Source organism: Rattus norvegicus, chromosome X (genome assembly GCF_036323735.1).
Source record: "Rattus norvegicus strain BN/NHsdMcwi chromosome X, GRCr8, whole genome shotgun sequence".
NCBI lineage: Eukaryota > Metazoa > Chordata > Mammalia > Rodentia > Muridae > Rattus > Rattus norvegicus.
Window position 1 is genome coordinate 139,229,410 of NC_086039.1, and position 19,544 is coordinate 139,248,953.

The 19,544-nt window shown below is 43.5% G+C and overlaps 1 long non-coding RNA gene across 1 annotated transcript; it reads left to right on the forward strand.

Moving 5' to 3' along the window:
* The first annotated feature begins 52 nt into the window (after positions 1 to 52).
* LOC134484173 (uncharacterized) lies at positions 53 to 18,481 on the forward strand. Its single transcript, XR_010061641.1, has 2 exons — positions 53 to 1,482; positions 17,039 to 18,481. It is a non-coding gene; the product is annotated as an uncharacterized LOC134484173 (long non-coding RNA).
* Positions 18,482 to 19,544: the final 1,063 nt, after the last annotated feature.

A 19,544-nucleotide genomic window follows, 5' to 3' on the forward strand; every position in this document is an offset into this window, starting at 1 on the left:
GGGAGGAAGAGGAGGGGGGAGGGGGAGGGGAGGGGGAGGGGAGGGGGAGGAAGAAGAGAATTTAGGCTTCTAGGGTGAGACTCCTGCTTGGTTCTCTTTGCTCTGTGTATCTAGGACTTGGCTGAATTTTTGTTTTGTTTTTCTTTTCCTTTTGTAAATAAACATCAAGCCTTGTGTTCCTCCTGCTGGGTAGACTTAAGGCAGGTAGTGGCACAGGCCTCTGATCTCAGCACTCTGGGAGGCAGAGGCAGGTGGCAGAAGCAGGCAGGTGCTCTGTGAGTTCCAGGACAGATAGGACAACACGAAGAGATTTTTGTCTTGAAAAGCCAGAAAACAAACAAAAAAAGGGAAAAAAGGAAAAAATCTCAGGCTTTAAACCCCTTGGTCAGGTTATGTTTCACATAAAAACAACTGGCCACAAACTAGAATTCATATGACTTTGAGCACAGACACCATCTACTCCAGCAGTGGACTGACCTCCAATGGCTAACTTGCACCTATCTTGCCTCAATGCCCACTTTCTGCCAAAGTGAGAATGCTAACATGGGTTTGCTATTGTTCTAGGCACAGCAGAAGACTGACTGCCCTTCTTGCGGTCAAACATAAAGCCCATGAAAAGCAGGGCCAAATGCTCGCACACATTGGGAAGCTTCCTTCTCTGTCTTTATACCGACCGACTTGGGGATTGTACGGGCCAGTTGGTAATTCAGTTCAACAGGACTTAGTAGATAAGAGTTGGTTCAAACTTGGGACCTCTGACCCCGAGTAGTTTTAGGTATATATTAAGCACTGCACAATTTGATAAAATCTTTTTTCCTGGCTATAAAAACTCAATCCCATGTGCACAATAACATTTAAGACATGACTACAATGAAGCTTTTTTAAACAGTACCTGTTATATCATCCATAAAAGTGGGTTCTATAGATTAATGAGAACATTCCATACAAAGATAGGTTCTATACATTGACAAGCTAACGGTAAGGGTGTAGTAAGAGGATATAGTGTTCTCACAGATAACAGGCTATCTTTTTTTTTTCTTTTTCTTTTTTTCGGAGCTGGGGACCGAACCCAGGGCCTTGCGCTTCCTAGGTAAGCGCTCTACCACTGAGCTAAATCCCCAACCCCAACAGGTTATCTTTTAAGGGACAACTCTGTGTGCTTAACATTCCTGGCTGCACTAACACTTATCTGGGATCTTGAGGATCTCCATGAAGCTCTGTAAGGAACGGTGTCCTAGAAAGTCCACTCCAGATGGTGACAACAGTTCCACCCTCCTAGTCATTAGGTCTCTGTGAGTGCCAATGTGTTTCGAATGGAAGACAAGAAGAAAAAATGAAATACCTTGAAGACAAGTCTGTTCCCTTTCCTGGCCGTCTCTTCTACTGGTCCATCCCCTGAAGAAGGCTGAAATCTGATTCAGAAGCCTGAACATACTGTCAGCACTATGGGTCAGCTTAAGTCTGCAGGCAATCAAGAAGCAGGTGAGTTCCTGGGACTGGATGCTAAGTTTCTGTTTTGACCTTTTGAAGCCATGTTCCTCTGAATGGGTAATAAAATATACTAAATATGGAAACATGGCTCATCCCACCCATTGTGTACTACCCAATAGGAAAGGCTCAGATAAAACACTTGGGAGCTGATGCCCTGAGGGTCCTCAGCATCCTGGAGGTGGGGGGTGGGAGACAAAATGACGTGGGAAACAAGGAGACAGAAATTTTAAGTAGCTAGGTTGATGAAGGACCTCAAAGGACACTATAAGCTTTTGGCTTTTACTGTATGTGTTGGATGAAGTCCCTGAAGAGTTTGGAGACCTAGAAGGATAGCTTCTAGATGCTGTGTTCCTTAAAGGTGTTTATGATGAAACGATAAGAGATCCCTATATCTGGAAACACGTGTATATGATTCCTGGGCTCTGCTCCATATGAATTATACCTCCATTTTGTTTATGTTGAGGTGGTTGTTGGGGCATCTTTGCTATCATTGCTAAGAGAGGGAAATTGTGGCCATGGCCTTGGTAGTGCAACCTCCTAGCAGGAATATGTGTGCCTTAAAGAGACACTTGTTCCCCTCTTTGGATATCACACTATTGAAATAATGGGTCCTAAGAACTTGAAATTTCTTCAGGAGTCTCATGCGGAGAGAATGCAGAAGGCCTGACCCATGGTGTCAGACATAGAGGGCTTTGTCTCCTGGAAAGATTTTCACATCTTTCTGTCAAATTGTCAGATCACCTTACAGGAAACAGTGGTGTGGGACAAAACCTTGACCAGACCTGTTTGTATATATATATGCCTCAGGCCCTGAATGTCCCTTCAAACCTCAGACAATGGCCTTGATGTTGGGGGGTGACTACGGCCACTGGCTGCCTTTTGTCTTCCCAGTGTGGCAGCAAGCAATAAACACTTTCATCCAGTTTTTTTTTTTCAGTATAGTTTGTTTATTTATATAATTGGCCTGTAGAGAATGGGTGGCCAAAGTTAAGTTCTTTGATCTGAAAAGGGCTCCAGGGTCGAATCTTAATAAATCCACTCATTGTAAGAAAGGAAATATCTTTAAGAGAGGTATTCTGTCCCTCCCTTCAGGCTCCAGTCCCTCCCTTCAGTTATCAGCCCATTGAAACAATGCACTTCAAAGAATGGAAACGGACAGGTGGCCTTTCAGGGCCTTTCCTCTCTGCCTTGTAAATTGTAACAGCACTACAGTAGAAGGAGCAGCTTACAAGTCTTTCTCCCCACCCCACCCCATCCCCAGGTGTGCCAAACTATAAACTATATTCCTTGATCAATTTGTCTGATCCTTTTTTTAATTCATGAAAAACAATGAGGTGCCAGAATAGGAGGAGCTCCTGTGCCCTGACCTTCCCCCATAATGCCCATGTAGATGTGTAACACACACACACACACACACACACACACACACACACACACACACACACACGAAAGAGAGAGAGATACAGAGACAGGGAGACAGAGAGATAGAGACAGGGAGAGAACACAGAGAGACAGAGAGAGACACAGAGACAGAGAGACAGAGACAGAGAAAGACAGAGGGGGGGGACTGCTATTGTTTGAAAACATCCTTACTCAGGCCTAACAACTAACAAAAAGTGAGATGAAAGCATGCATTTCTTCTCCTTCCCTGTGCTTCAACCTGTTTACCCTTTCCTATAGAAGTGTTAAACACTTCAGGAGTGTCTGTGATACCCAGCTTAACTCTTTAACCCCTGAAGGCACAGAGACAAGTCAAGTTCACAACAAAACCTATGCCCAGTAAGTACATAAGAACAATTAGGTGCGATGGAGAGGCGTCACCCAGGACCGGAGTAGCTGGCAGCTAGTAGAATGATGCCCTCTAGTAAAATAATGCATTAACAGTTTCAGGAGGCACACAATTTCTTGAGACTTTATGTGCTATATAATGTGTGTGTGTGTGTGTGTGTGTGTGTGTGTGTGTGTGTGTGTGTGTGTGTAAATATGATCCCAGAAAGGATATAAAATGGCAGGAATGTATGTATTTGTGATTCCATCATTGTGGAAACAAGAATAACGATTTCTAGGTCTTGATGGCCAACCTGCCTAACCTAATTAGTGAGCTCTGGGTCAATGAGAGATCCTGATTCACAAAGCAACACAGATGGCTCATGGACACTAGGGGTTATCCTCTGGCCTCCACAGGTGCACACATATATACCTTCACACACAATAACATAAACACAAATAATCAAGGAAATCTCAAAATAACGTAGGTACTAACAGCTATGCATGTCTATTTTACAATGGCCTTTCCTATCCTGCAGAGAGGTTCAGATATGCCGTTTTTCCATTTTCCTTTGATTCTAAGAAATTTGCAATATCCCCTGTGATTTCCTCAAGGACACCAGAATTAAAAGTGAGTGCTGCCATCCCCAGATTTTTTTTTTTTTTTGGTGCTCGGGGGGTTGGTGATGGTAGGACAGGGTTCCTCTGGAACCCTGCCTGTCTTGGAACTCTGTAGACCAGGCTGGCCTTGAACTCAGAGATCCACCTGCCTCTGCCCCTCTGCCCCTCTGCCCCTCTGCCCCTCTGCTCCTCTGCCCCTCTGCCCCTCTGCCCCTCTGCCCCTCTGCCCCTCTGCCCCTCTGCCCCTCTGCCCCTCTGCCCCCTGCCCCTGCCTCTGCCTCCGCTCTGCCCCTGCCTGAGCCTCAGCCTCAGCCTCTGCCCTCTGACTCTGACTCAGCCTCTGCCTCCCAAGTGCTAGGAAGGAAGGCATGTGCCACTACAACCAGCATCACCAGCTTTTTCAGATGGGTTCTGTGGGTCTGAATACATGCCTTATGCTTTCATAACAGCAGTTTACAAACTCTTCTATTTCCCTGACTCTACAACTTTAAAAATTATATTTGCCAGACACACACACACACACACACACACACACACACACACACACACACACACACACAAAACATACCTAAGATGCATTGAGGTTGCCCCTGTTTATGCTCTCCTTCTTTGGCTTTCCCATGTCAATGAGCTGAAGCAAACAATTCCTTTAATTTGTGCTCATAATAATTTCACCTCACTTATACTTCCTGCTTTCAGCCAGTCCAAATCATTTGTTTGGGACAGAAAATTCCACTTCCCCTTCTAGTTTCTCATTCTGCATGCCTATAGTTATAACATAATCTGTCTTTTTCCTTTTTTCATTATCTTTTCTATTTTTCTTTTATTTAAAATATATTTTCTCCTACAATATATTTTGATTATGGTTTCCCCTTTTCCATCCACTCCCAGATCCTCCCCTCCCCTCTCCCATGCAAATCTCTGTCTCACTTTCTCATTAGAAAGTAAACAGGCATCTAAAAATAAAAAGAAATTAGATAAAACAAAGCCAGAATAAAACAAAAATATCTTACAGTTATGACACCATCTTTTTTTCTTCTTTAATTAATTGATAAATTTTCAATGTTTATGTGTGTGAGTGTTTTGGCATCATGCATGTAAGTGCACCATCTGGGCCAGAGGTCAGTGCTGAGTGCCCTGGAAATGGAATTACAGGGCGATGTGAGTTGCCGTGTAGGTGCTAGGAACCCAACTCAGGCCCTCTTTAAGAGCAGCAAGTTATTAATCACTACTCCATCTCTCCAGTTCCACCTCAGACACCTTTTCTGTGGGAACTCTTCTCTGCCCTGCTATGTCTAGGTTTGGTGCTTTGCCTGTGGCTCCCACAGTGCCCTAGACCACATTCATGTTACCCCTTACTGTGCTGCATAGCATAGCAATTGCCTGTTAGCTGTCTTTTCTACCAATGGCTAGGGACTCCTTAGGTCATCTTTGTGATCCTCTGTCTCATCAATATCCTGACAAAACTTAGGAATAAATGAATAAATCAATCACATTTTCCTGTGAAATTATATAGCACCTGCCAGGCAGTGGAGGTGCACACCTTTAATCTCAGGACTCAGGAGGCAGATGCCAGCCAATTTCTTAGTTCAAGACTACCCTGGTTTACAGAGTAAGTTCCAGGACAGTCAGGCTACACAGAGAAACTATGTCTTGAATACACACACACACACACACACACACACACACACACACACACACACACTTTATATATATATATATATATGTACATATATATATATATATATGTATATATATACTTTTTTCTTTCTGAAAGATCTTGCTGGGTTCTTGGACCTGGATTAAAACAAGTGTGACCAGAATAGAGGTATAAGAAGTGGGGTGGCTGACATTTGAGACGTGGCCTGGTATTAAGGTTCTTGTGGAGATGTTCTTAGACTTCATTGTCTTAGGAATGAGGAGATAGGACAGGAAACTTAAGGATCATTATTCTGGTATCAGACAGTGGGATGGGTTTAAAAATTATCTAGGCCAGTTAGAGAAAATGAGGGCTTGATCAGAGGAGATAGAAGTGAGGAAGACCAGATGATAATAGGAAATTTTGAATGTTCATCAATAGTTATTCATCAAATGTTTTACTCCTGGTAAAAGAAGCTCCAGGGTTTTGTTTTTTGAACTAAAAAGCAGGGAACTGCCCCTCAGAACACTTTATCTGATTGCTACAGTTCAGTTTTCAAATACAAATGAAATTGAGTTTACATTCACAGCAAGTGGACCCTGTTTTTTCCTAAGGTCCTGTCTTATTTAACTCAGACTAGCTTCAAACTTCTTAAAGCTAAGGATGACTTTGAACTTCTGTTTCTGCCTCTACCTCGAAAGTGTTGAAGCTACAAATATGCATGAATGTGTGCACACCACACATACACACACACGCGCGCGCACGCACGCACGCACGCGCATGCTCACATACGCCGGAGTGAACCCCTTACACCCAACTGTTTTGATAGGGATGAAACTGGAGCTTTGTGCTTGCTAAGCAACCGTCTACCAACTGAATTATCTCCTCAGGCCCTTTGTTTTGGGCTTTAGTTTCTTAGTTCAAGAAACAAAACCCTGGAGCTTCTTTTACCAGGAGTCAGTTTATTATGCTGATAGGCTTCTAGCAAATTGTTACCCAGAGGCTAGAGTCCGGAATGTTACAGGGTTGGTGCCTTTATACATTTTTGGCTCTCTTATTTCCTACATATGGTTGCACATATTTTGATGGTGTGTTTTCAGCCATTAGAATGAAAAGAGGAGGAAGGGGATACCGGAGAGACGTTTGCACATACACTCAAAAATACTGACCAGTCTGCAATCACATAAGGCCAGCCAACATGTCTGTTTCCTGTTTTCCAATTAGCACCCCCCAAACACACCTTCATTAAGAGACTCTTAAGAGTCAAAGAGCCCCCAGGCCTCACTTCATAAAAGTTCTACAGCCTCTCAGTAGAGCACCATTAGCTGAGAACTGAATTCAAAACATGATCTTGTGGGAGACATTTTATATTGAAATCATAATAAGTATAATTACATAGGTCTGGGGATTTCTGTAATGATTGGTTGGCAATCTTTTATAATCACCTAGTGCATTTAAAAAAACTAGTCATATTCTAGACCTGGAGGGGTGGCTCTGTGGTAAGAGCAATGGCTGCTCTTCTGGAGGGTGCACATTCGATTCCCAGCACCGACATAGTGGCTCACAACTATCTGTAACTCCAGTTCCTGGGGATCTGACACTCTCTTCTTGACTCCAAAAGCACTGCATGTACTTGATGCACAGACATACATGCAAGCAAAACACCATAGAAATAATTTTAAAATTAAAACTAAAAAAGGAAAAATATGTGTGTACACACAAACACACACAAAGAAAATAATACACAAACAGTCATATATAACCACGATGGACTGATGTGAAGTTTCGTTCAACTGCGTTTATTTTTCAAAAGGTCTTCTCCTGCTCATAATTAATAATTAAGATCATCTAAGAAGTTGCTGTTTCAGCTGTCATTTTTATCTTTTCATATTCTTAGAAATGACCTATTTAGACTCAAATACTGGCTGCACCTTGATTTACTCATCTGTAAAATGGTCATAAAATTATTTTTTTCTCATAGAACCATGAACAGGATTAAATGATGCTCTTATATTATCTTGCAGAATTATGATTTCCTATGTATGTATTACCTTCCCAGTAGAGTACAGCACGTGTCACTGAGGGAGAAACTGTGTCCTACTTATCAATGCCTAGTTGGTATACACATTATTGATTAAGGGGGAATTTGATGTCACATTATTTTCTTCATCCATCGATTTTGACTAACATAGATTGATCTTTTCTATTTGGGCTGGAAGTAGGTCCTCTGCCACTATAGCTTTATGTAATAAAAGAAGACACTTCTCACAGTAATCTAACGTGTGACATGAAATGGTGGCCTTTGCTTTGAAGAGTTCCTAAAAAGGTTGAAGTGTTTTTACCAAGGAAATTTCTGCTGTTGCCACAGAAGTCTTAAGAATTCGAGACAGGACATAGTTGAGAGACTGTGTAATTGGTTTCACGTGGCTCTATCTTGATTTGTTGCCTAGTGATAGCCAAAGGAAGTAGTTATGCTGGGGTCAACCACATGTCTGCTTACCATTATGGTTTCATACAGAACAGGCTGGAGCAGAGAGTGTTCTGAAAAGAAAACAGTCCCAGTGTGAGTTAATTTTAACTAGGTAATAGGAGCGTAAAGTCCTCAGAAACACTAGGTGAGGCACAGTTGTTTTAATGTCTTCTTTTTGTAAGTAGGATGGCTAGACTCGAGTCAGGATAGTTCCTATCTATTCTTGTTGCTGTGCCCAGGTCATACTTTATGGATTCTTAGCCTGGATTTCATTTGTTGGGTGAAACTGAACATTATAATGTGATACGTTTGGCAACAAGAGTCTTCTGTTTCCTGGGGTTGTTGCTGTGCACTGCAGACTGTGGGATGTTTTACTTTGGGTTTGGATTCAAGTTTATAGTTTTCCTTTTTGGAGACAGGGATTCACAGCCCAGGCTAACTACAAGCTCACTGTGTAGACAAGGATAGCCTTCGACGCCTACTTGTCTTGCCTCTACCTCCCCAGTGCAGGACTGTAGTGAGGCATGAGCGCACAGGTTCGTTGCTGGGGTTTGTTGATTGTTGAACAGTGTTTTGGTGGTGACTTTATCTATTTTGGGCGTTCCCTGAACTCCCTGTTCTGTTAGCTTCACAGTTCACTAAATAATCAGACAGGCTTTCTGATAGGTTTAGAGACAAAAATGCTCACCTGGTCTTTGTTAGATTGTCTCTCTGGGAAGGTTTTCTTATCTTTTCATATCTCGTGCTTGCTGAGAACTCAAAGGTTAGGTAGAGGTAAAAGCTTGGGGTGTTCTAGAGTGTTCTCTGGGAGGGCATCCTCAGATACATGCATAGGTTTCTCAACTTCTCAGTTTATTTAGCCATTTTACAATAACCCATTCCCACGTGCATGCCTCTGAGCAGCCTCAGACTGTTGGCTCTCTCTGCTGCTTGTTCTGTCTGACTCCCGGCCCCAGGAACACATGGCTAGTATATTTTTCTTTAAATTCTCTTTTTTAAAAATACAAAATGTTTTTATTGGTTACTTGGGAATTTCACATCATATACCCAAATCACATTCACTTCTCAGTCCTCCCAGGTCTGATCCCCACTCCTGTGACCTCCCCCACCCCACCCTGCCCCTGCAAAAAATAAAAAAAGAAGAAGAAGAAGAAAAAGAAAGAAAACTACTAAACTACTATGGCCAATTTGTATTGATCCTGTCTTCAGGCTAAACTTCCTCACACAAGAGAGCTTCTGTTGCCATTTTCAGGTGCCTCTGTTCACAGTGGGTTTTTTAGTCATTTTTAAATTTTTATCGATGGCTGACAACTGTATATTCATCAGTCTCATTAATGTGGGTACATTTAATTCTACATGTATAGAATTAAAAGGAGTGGGCAGGGGGATTAAATATCAGATGCCAGGGGTAGAGAATCTTTCATTTTGCCTATTTTTCATTATGTACACACAAAATATTAATCAAAGTTGAACTATTTCGATGGCAATGAAGTTGCCCTCAGCTATCTATGTAGATAGCTCTATGTTGCTGCTTTGGTTTGTCTTTGGTTTTGTTTTGCAGGGGGATTTCTTCGTGAAGCCCTGAGTGTTCTGGAACTCACTCTGTAGACCAGGTTGGCCTCTGCCTCTCAAGTGCCTCTCAAGTAAAGCTGTGCACCCCCACCACCCAGCAGAAATGAACATGTTAATTCCAAATATTGACCTCAATGTGCCTGGAAGCAGTTTTCTGTTGCACATTTACTATTTTCTGTATTATGGACTGTGGGAAATGTGCTGTCTTTTCCATCAAAGGGTTAAATAAGACCAGAAGCCATTCAGATACTTGTTAGGAAGCCACTTGTCAGATATTAAAATTCTGCCAGGGTCAACACTTCTTGAAATAAAAATACATGCCCAAGGCTGCACATTCTAAAAAGTTTCACTTTGAGTTAGCCAACTGCTGAAAAATGTGGCCAAGCCCTGACCACTATGTGAGACACAGAAACCTTTGGCTTTAGGGATAAAAACCCAGCAACAAGGCCAGGTGTGGTGGTGCAGGCCTTTAATCCCAGGACTCAGGAAGCAGAGGGTGGTAGATCTCTCATGACCAGCCTGGTCTACATAGAGAGTTCCAGGACAGCCAAGGCTACATAAAGAGACCCTCCCCCTCCAAAGAAAACAAATAACAGACAAGAGCAAAACCACAGCAGGCCCCCATCTGGGTGCATTTGCCTGCTTGATTTGACATCACTGAGCACTGTACTGGCAATAATAAACTTTTTGCTTTTTGGAAATACTTTTGTGTTCTGTTTTATAAAAAAGAAAGAGCCAGGTTATATATTTTGGTAGAGGCATGGCATGGTGAGGTGGGAGGGGTGCCCCTGCAGGCCCACACTGAGATATCCCTTCCCCCTGAGGTACCAGCCATACCACGGATATAGTATGGAACAGAGTTTATTTAGGGCATGGGAAGGGGAGAAGTTGAGGAGGGAGTAGAGACAGAGAAAGGCAGAGAGAGAGGAGAGAGAGACAGAGACAGACAGAGAGAGACAGAGAGAGAGAGACAGAGAGACAGAGAGAGACACACAGAGAGAGACAGAGAGAGACAGAGAGACAGAGAGAGAGACAGAGAGAGAGACAGAGAGAGAAGAGGACTGCCAGGAACACATGAGGGAGGGGGAGGGGGAGAGAGGGAGAAGAGGCAAGGAGTAAGAGAGTAAGAGGGTTAGAGTGTTCAGTCCCCAGCTCCGGAAAAAAAAAGAAAAGAAAAAAGAAAGAAAAAAAAAGAGGGTTAGAGTGTGAGGAGGGGGCAAGTAGCCCCTTTTATAGTGAGTCAGGCACACCTGGCTGGTGCTAGGTAACTGTGGGACAGAGTCTAGAAGGAATGCTAACACTTTGGCTTGTGACCTGAGATCCATATTTTAAAGATTTGTTTTTATTATTATTTTTAATTCTCTCCATGTTTATCTGTTGGTCTCTGTCTCTCTGTCTGTCTCTGTCTCTCTATTTCTCTCTGCCTCTCTGTCCATCCCTGTGTGTGTGTGTGTGTGTGTGTGTGTGTGTGTGTGTGTGGTGTGTGTGTGTGTGTGTGTGTAGGTATTTGCATATGAGTGCAGGTGTCTTCAGAGTCCTGAGGAATCAGATCCTTCTGAAGTTATACAGGCTGATGGACTAAGCGGCCTGATGGGGTTGCTGGGAATTGAACCCGGGTCCTTTGGAAGAGTGGTACACACTTTTAACCACTGAGGCATCCCTCCAGACCAATGAGACCCATTTTTCACTGGAACCAGTGAAGAGCACCAGGTATTTATCTGCGGCTAGACAACTGAAGGAAAGAGAATTCAGGAGAATGGCTTTCAAGGTTCTAACCAACAGTGTAGTACAGAAATGTTCTTATTTAGAAGTTGAGTCCAGCCAATGTGAGGTCATGTATCAGATGAGCGATGCTATCCAGGACGGTAAGCTCTGGCCCTGTTACTTTGGAGAGATTAGAAACCCTTCCTTGTCCTGTGTCTGGCTGTGGTTCTGATTCGCAGGCTCTCTATACCATTCACCACGTTTATGTGTGAGAGCCTTGTGTTGAAACCCCACCCCTACCTCTGGTTTTGAGTTTAGCACTTCATGGCTCTTTTCTGTTTCTTCCTGTGTGGAGTGTCCTCCATGCTTGGCAGTGGAGTACAGGGATTGGAACTGTGCATGGTTCTCTATTTCTGGTGGTCCTTCCAGTTTTCTTTGTGGTCAGTCTGGCCACAGGAGACCTGTACCCACCACAGGCCTTTGCAGGGCCAAAGGTTTCATGACCCACCCACAGGAACTCATTCAGTTACATGATCCCCAGAGAGTTTTGTTTTCTGAGGTGTAAGAAGCTGGGACGGGCTGGAGAGATGGCTCAGTGGTTAAGAGCACTGACTGCTCTTCCAGAGGTCCTGAGTTCAATTCCCAGCAACCACATGGTGGCTCACAACCATCTGTTAATGGGATCTGATGCCGCCTTCTGGTTGGTCTAAGAAAGTGACAATGTGGGGGGCTGGGGATTTAGCTCAGTGGTAGAGCGCTTACCTAGGAAGCGCAAGACCCTGGGTTCGGTCCCCAGCTCTGAAAAAAAGAAAAAAAAAAGAAAAAAGAAAGTGACAATGTACTCATATACATAAATAAATCTTTAAAAAAGAAAAGAAACAGCTAGGAACAAAGGCACATATTGTAATCCCTGACAGCAGCCCATACAGTATGGGATTGCAGGAGCACTGTGACGTCAGTTCAGTTCCTTTTTCATGGGGTAGTAAGATATGCAATGGGAGCTGGTTGGGACATTGTCCTCTTTTCAGAGGAGCTCCAGCTAGAACTCTAGTCAGAAAAAGGATACTCTGACATGGCATGAACTTGATGAACGAGAGGGCAAGACCGAGCTTCTCACTTGATGGTTTCTGTACCCATAAAGGAAAAGAAGGTGATGGGAAGTAAAGGGTGGGGTGGCCCACTAGTCAGCAGCCCCACCATGGGACAGTGATCAAGGAATGAGAAAATCAAAGAAGAAACCTGTGCTGATACCCAGCAAGCTGTTGAGTATAGGAGAAATTGTTAGCATTTTGTCTAAGTTCCGCCCCACAGCTATCTAGCAACAGCCAGGTATGCTCCTTCTCACAGTTACCTGGCAACAGCCAGATATGCCTGGACTTACTATAATAAAAGGGGGTGCTTGCCCCTCCTCACTTGCTTGTGCCTTCTTTTATATTTTTAGATTTATTTATTGTATAAGAGTACATTGTCACTGTCTTCAGACACACCAGAAGAGGGCGTCGGATCCCATTACAGATGGTTGTGAGCCACCATGTGGTTGCTGGGATTTGAACTCAGGACCTCTGGAAGAGCAGTCAGTGCTCTTAACCACTGAGCCATCTCTCCAGCTCTACTTTTGCCTTCTTGTTCTCACTCTTTCCTCATTCCCTTCCCCATCCCTCTCCATTCCCTTCCCCCTCTCCACCTGGTCATGGCCTGCCTCCTCTTCCTCCTCTTCTTCCTCTCTCTCTCTCTCTCTCTCTCTCTCTCTCTCTCTCTCTCTCTCTCTCTCTCTCTCTCTCTCTCCCCTCTTTCTCTGTGCCTTTTTCTGCCTCTACTCCTTCTTAACTCTCCACTCCATGCCCTGAATAAACTCTATTCTACTCTATTCTATACTATACTGTCGTGTGCCTGGTCCCTCAGGAGGAAGGGATGCCTCAGCCTGGGCCCGTGGAGGCACCCCCTTCCCCCACACCTCCACCAAAACATATTTCCCCCCCTTTCTTTATCTTTTTATAAACACATCAGAAATGCTCATATTTTGGAAACGCTGGTTACTAGGGAATATTCTGTCTCCAAAGAAGATGTGTGAATAGTGTCTGTCCCCACCTGCAGGGACCCAGTTATTCAGGGTCCCGAAGAGGCTTTCTACCTGTGGGCCAAAATGGGGGTGAAGAGAAGAAGGAGACCAAGCAAAAGTTCTGTTGTCAAGGTCTCGTTTATTGGGGTAAACGTTACAGCTTTTAAGGCTTTCGGGTAGGGGGAGTGTCCTTTGTGAAACACAGAGGAGGGGGAGGTGCGGATATAGGTAGTGATAGCTGGAGGCAAAGAGGTCAGGCGGTAGACGATGAGGTCAGGCGGTAGAGACACTGGGTGTTGATTCAGGAGGTAACAGGTATCTGCTAAGGGAGCTGAGGCATCCCTTGAATGTTATCTTCCCGTGCCGTAAATTCATGGGAGAGGCTTTCATTCAACAATCTAAAGACTTAAGGCAGTCATCTTAGGGGTGAGTCTCTGTGGCCAAACGGCCCAGAGTCACCTAGTCACTTTGAACCATGCAGTCAAAAAGCGGCTAGGCCCAAATCCAATATGGCTCCGTGCAAGTGTCTTCCCTCCGAACCTGAGTAGGAAGGGCAGTAAAAATGGGGACCATGGTGGAAAGGCCAACTATTTTGTATGTCACCTCATCTTCCAACATTTGTCCAATTTCAGCCCTTGACACTGGGTTTTTAAAAATGTTTTATTAAATTAGTAAATATGCGTGCCTGTGTGCATACACATGAAAGCTGTGCTCGTATAGGCCAGAAGAGGGCGCCAGAACTCTTGAAGTTGGAGTTACATGTAGTTGTGAGCCTTGTAACTTGGTGGTGGAACTCAACTCGCTTAGACGAGCACTAGGTTCTCTTAACTTCTGAGCTATCCCTATAGCCTTATTTTTTTATGCATACATGTGTATACCTGAATGGATTTATGTGCACCACATGTAGGAGCCTGTGGAGCTCAGGAAATGGGTGTTGGATTCGCTGGAAATGGAGTTGTATTTGTGAGCCACCATGTAGTGCTGGGGGCAAGACCTCGTCCTCTGCCAGAACAGTAAGCATTGTTAGCCCCGCTGAGCACTCTGCAGCCTCTGGCTTCTTTGTTACTCTTTCCTTTACATTTCCATAACAAAACTGCAGTTTGCTACTGCTGTTAATAAATCAGAATATCCGCACCGGTAGGGAAAGAGCACACCAAACCAGCACCAACACGGTTCCATGAGGTGAGATTTTAATGGGGGAAGGAGACAAAGGGAAAGGGTGAGAGAAAGAAGAGAAAAAGAGGCCTAGGGGACAGGGAATTTGCCTTTTATTTGGAAGGTTCCCAGGTGGAGGTGCGAATTGAGCCAAAAGGTCTTCTGGGAATGTATGGCCATTGCCATGGCGACGGTGGCCAAAATATGTCACAGCTAGGGGCAATTCCTTACACCAACAGCTACCCTCCCGCCACCACACACACACACACACACACACACACACACACACACACACACACACACACACACACACCAGTTTTTTGGGGAGAATAAATGCGTTTTGGACTCTAAACTTAGATTCAGGACCAGTATATAAAGATTTGTGGTTCTTCTGATTTCTGTTTTCTCCTCTTCAGTTTTGGTTTGTAACACAAATAGTTTCAGTGTTAAAGGCAGCTTTGAAGTTTGGTTCTCTTGGCTAGTTCCCACAGAGCTTAGCATCCTTTAGCTATTACACTCACAGGATGAAAGGTAATGTGTAAAAGAGCTTTTGGATTTGTTTGTTTTTCAAGACAGGGTTTCTCTGTGTAATAGCCCTGACCATCCTGGAACTTGCTCTGTAGAGCAGGCTGGCCTCAAACTCTGAGAGCTGCCTAGGCCTGCTTCTGGAGTGCTGGAATTAAAGGTGTGTGCCACCACTGCCCAGCTCAAAATAGGCTTTTAAAACTCTGAATGACAGGGCTGGAGAGATGGCTCAGTGGTTCAGAGCAGCAACTGTTCTTCCAGAGGTCCTGAGTTCAATTCCCAGCACCCACATGGTGGCTCACAACTATCTGTAGTGGGATTCGATGCCCCTTTCTGATATGTGTTAAGAGAGCAACAGTGTACTCATATACATAAAGTAAATAAATAAATCTCTTAAAAAGTAGAAAAAATAAAAATCTGAATGACAGTAAAGTCTGTCCTAAGGCCTGAAACAAACTTCTCCTAAAAGTATGGTTTAGCCATATCTGAACAGGTCATATTTTCTTCAGAACCAGAGTTTGTAGTCAACTGTATTTTAAGAAGTTGACAGTGTCTTTTGCTATGTTGTTCCATCTGGTTTTTAGAATATTTTATTATGTGAGGAACAGAGAGGAAGGAGGTTAAGTATACAGTGCAGAATACATTGTGCCAGGACTTGGGGTCACAAGTGTGTGCAGTAGGATACCATTAATAGCAAACCTTTGAGGACCAAATAGCGGTTTGACACTGTGGTGGAAGATACGGAAGTGCAGGCTATGCCTACAGACTCCTCCCACACTGGAAGCTGAGGACCTCGTGGGTTCCTAGTCCCTCCTGGATTGGGTCGGAGTAGATTGCAGGTGAGAACCATATAGGACTACAATAATCTCTTCATTCAAATGTAGTGATAGATCTAATTATAGATCACATGGTCTTCAGTGGACCCCAGAGTGCAATACTCTAAATCCTGACAACCCCTCTCCCCAATGCAGTGAGCCATGGAGAACCATAGGTGAATATCCAGAGGGAATAATGCAAGAAGAGGTTTTCACTAATAGACAGCCCTATCCCTCCATAAGTGAGCCTTTTATATATATTCCCCACAAGAATATATACTGGGTGTTGACAGGCTTCTGGGACATACGGCACAAATGTGTTGCCTCTGTTTCCCAAATGGGAACATATATGACCTATTAGCAGATACAGGGATTGTTATAGGAAAGACACTTGTGGCAATATTTACCATTCAAGTGCATCAAGGCCTTTCTTGACTGGCTGTATCTATGATACCTGGACTGCTTTCCCTGCAAATCTGCCAGCTTTGGAAATTCATGTGTTGTCTCCATGCCCTGCTCATACCTCAGGTGCAGACACTGGATGCTTTGATTCAGATCAAGGCTCCAATGATAATTGGAGTCATGTACTCTCGAATACTATATCCGCCATTAGAGGATGAAGTATTTCTATGAACTGCCCTGTCCCTATAGAATAGCACCTCAATGTTCTATTCTTGGCAGGCAACTATAATCATTGTGGAAAAAGGAGACAGAATGTAAGACCCAATGGAGAGAGTGAGATCTGATGAGACCTGTTCTCTGAGTCTCGGTCCTATTTAGCTGAAGTGACTCTATCTGGCAATGAGGCACCATTCAGCTGTACTGCCTCAGACTGAAACAAAAGAAGCCATCTTTCCCAGGACCAGATGAAGTTTGCTGAAGTCAGCTAATCACTGCAGTAAAAGGGCAGTGGCAGAGTATACAAAGCCAGAACTTTGCCAGCGTCAGGTCTGTGTCTTGTGCTTCCAGAGCCTATAGCTACCTTTGCTGCATTGACACTGGGTGCTGCTATAGCTTTAGAAGCCTATAAGATAGGCTCCTGGAAGGTAAATGCAGCTTGCTGGCTGGAGCTCTCTACTAAGTCAGTACCTCAAGCAACTTTGCTCATTTTATTTGTTAGCACAAACATACACAAGCCATTTGGGGAGCTGCATTGTGCTGCCCCAGTCTGGGGACAAATAGAAGCTAATTATAAATCTCTCAGCTTACACTTTTTACAGGCTATCATGTATCCAAGCCAAATCTAGGAGTGCGTATGCAGCGGAGGACCACCTGGAACTTCCGATCCTTCTGCCTCAGTGACAATGGAAGAAGATGCATGCTGGCTGCAGCTGCCACCGCCCCCCCCCATGAGCTAAGGTCCTGAACATGGTGAAGAGAAATAGAAAAGTAACTCTCACGCCCTTTTCTAAGTAATGTGGTCCCCTCTGGATCCTGACAGTAAGAAGTTCAAGCTCTTCCGATCATCATGCTACCTCCAAAGAAATCTTATATACCACGAAGCTTGAAATTGTCTTGAGACCGAGGAAGGTTCAGCTAGGAAGGCCTAAAGAGAACTTATTGTCTAGACCCAGAAGGTACCAGGTTACTTAGAAAAGTGTGTGACAGTTACATTGACCTAACAGAACACATGTTGCACTTACAGTTTGGATACTGTGTGTCTGTGGGAAAAATGGGATAAAGGGAGAACAGAAGATCTCAGAGAAGTGGAATGGAGAAGGGAAGGGATTACACTGTGGGGAGAGCAACAGTCAGAGACAGTGAGACAGAAATAAGATCTTGCTATGTAGCTCAGGCTGACTCGAAATTTACCATATAGCTCAGGCTGAATGCAGACTTCTGGTCCTCCAACCTGAGTGTCCTGGGGGCTGTAGTTATGGCATCTGCCTGGGATAGTTTGATGAAGGGCTGATGCTAGCTAGCTACAGGACAACATCTTCACGTGTCCATACTTCTTAGTTGTGCAGAGTGTATGGTGTAATCACAAAGATAAAATGTGGAGTAAGAATCTCTTTTAGGACCTGGAAAGATGGTTTGTGGTTAAGAGCACTGGCTTCTCTTTCAGAGGACCCAGAACCCATTCAGAGGTTCACAGCCCTCTGTAACTATAGCTACAGGGGATCCAACACTCTTTTCTGGTCTCCATTGGAACTTCGAACCTAGGTATTATGTGTGTATATGTATGCATTTATTCACACAAACATATATATGAATAACAAAGATATATGAGTAATACATATGCAAAACATTTAGACATCAAATAAAATGTTTGGAAAGAACCTTGGCTAAAAGGTAATTTAATCAGAGAAGATACTTTCTACATATAGGGGAGAGCTGGTACACCTTAACCAATGATACTAATTTGTCTAAAATGCACGTATGTAATGTATCTGTGTGACAGACTGGTTTTTGTCTAGCATGTGCAGTATTGTCTAAGGGCCAGAGGGTGAATATCACACTGAATTATTATACTCCTACATGTAAAATGAATGAGAGAAGACACATACAATCAGTGTTTGTGATGGAGTTACAGGCAATGGACTATTTTTTCTGTATTATTTTCTGTATGTTCCTAGATCTCTGTGAAACCTGTACAATTTTTATAACTTAAAAGAAAATGCAACTTTAAGGCTTTTTATGTTAATTAAAAAGTGGTTTGAGAACATTTCTCTGGATCCTTGAAGCCCACCTCCTGCCCTGGTCTCTGTTGACAGCTACGTAAGCTAGTAAAGTGGCCTACACCAAATATGGGGTAAAGGAACTTGTTCTTGCTCTTTCCTTTAGGAAATGTAGAGACAAAGGCATTGACAGATGACATCTGTTTTCAGTTTTAGAAAGAATAAGGGACCCTGATCTGTCTTGTCCCACTTGACACATAAGATGCAGGCTCTCTCTCTCTCTCTCTCTCTCTCTCTCTCTCTCTCTCTCTCTCTCTCTTTCTCTCTCTCTCTCTCTCTCTCTCTCGCTCAGCAAGCTTTATAGAGGGTTCAATTGGTTACTTTTTACCTATGAAATCTATAATTTTGTTGGTTTTAACCCTTATACATTTTTTGGTTTTGTTTTGTTTTTGCTTGTCTTAGTTTTATTTTGCATCTCATTCTCTACATCCCTTGGTTAGATATTTAATTGTCTGTTTCTCATCTTCTAGTTATTAGGTGTAAACCTGAAGGCTACGATTGACTTTGGACTATGACTGTCCATGTAATTGTTTTTATACATGGTAGCCTCATATTCAGTTTGTTAAATGGTTTACAATTGCAAAAAAAAAAAAAGATACAGGATTTCAGGAAGAACGGAGACAGAATTTACATCATCCTGAGGAGAACGGCTTCCGTTCTGTTCTACCTCAAATAACTTTGCCCTTTCTGTAGGAGGCCACATCCTTTAGCAGCGGAGATGAAGTGGAGAAGCCTGGCTTTCTCTGAGGACAGGAACTCTCAGGCTTTGATGACAACTCCAAATATATGCACATTCTGTACTCCTCTAAGCCTCAGGTAAAATGCTCTGAGATGATATCTCATTATCAGGGTCAGACTCCTACCAGTACACAGTGTGGGGCTCAATGGTGTGGGATGTAGTGCCCAGCTGTTACTATTAGAACCTCTCAATCATTTCATTTCTGAGCTCGCCTTTTAGAATTGGAGTCACGTGCAACAACTGAGCGAGCACGGAACAGAAAAGACAGACCATGTGGACGAGCAGCTCTTTTCTTCCAGCCTCATTTAT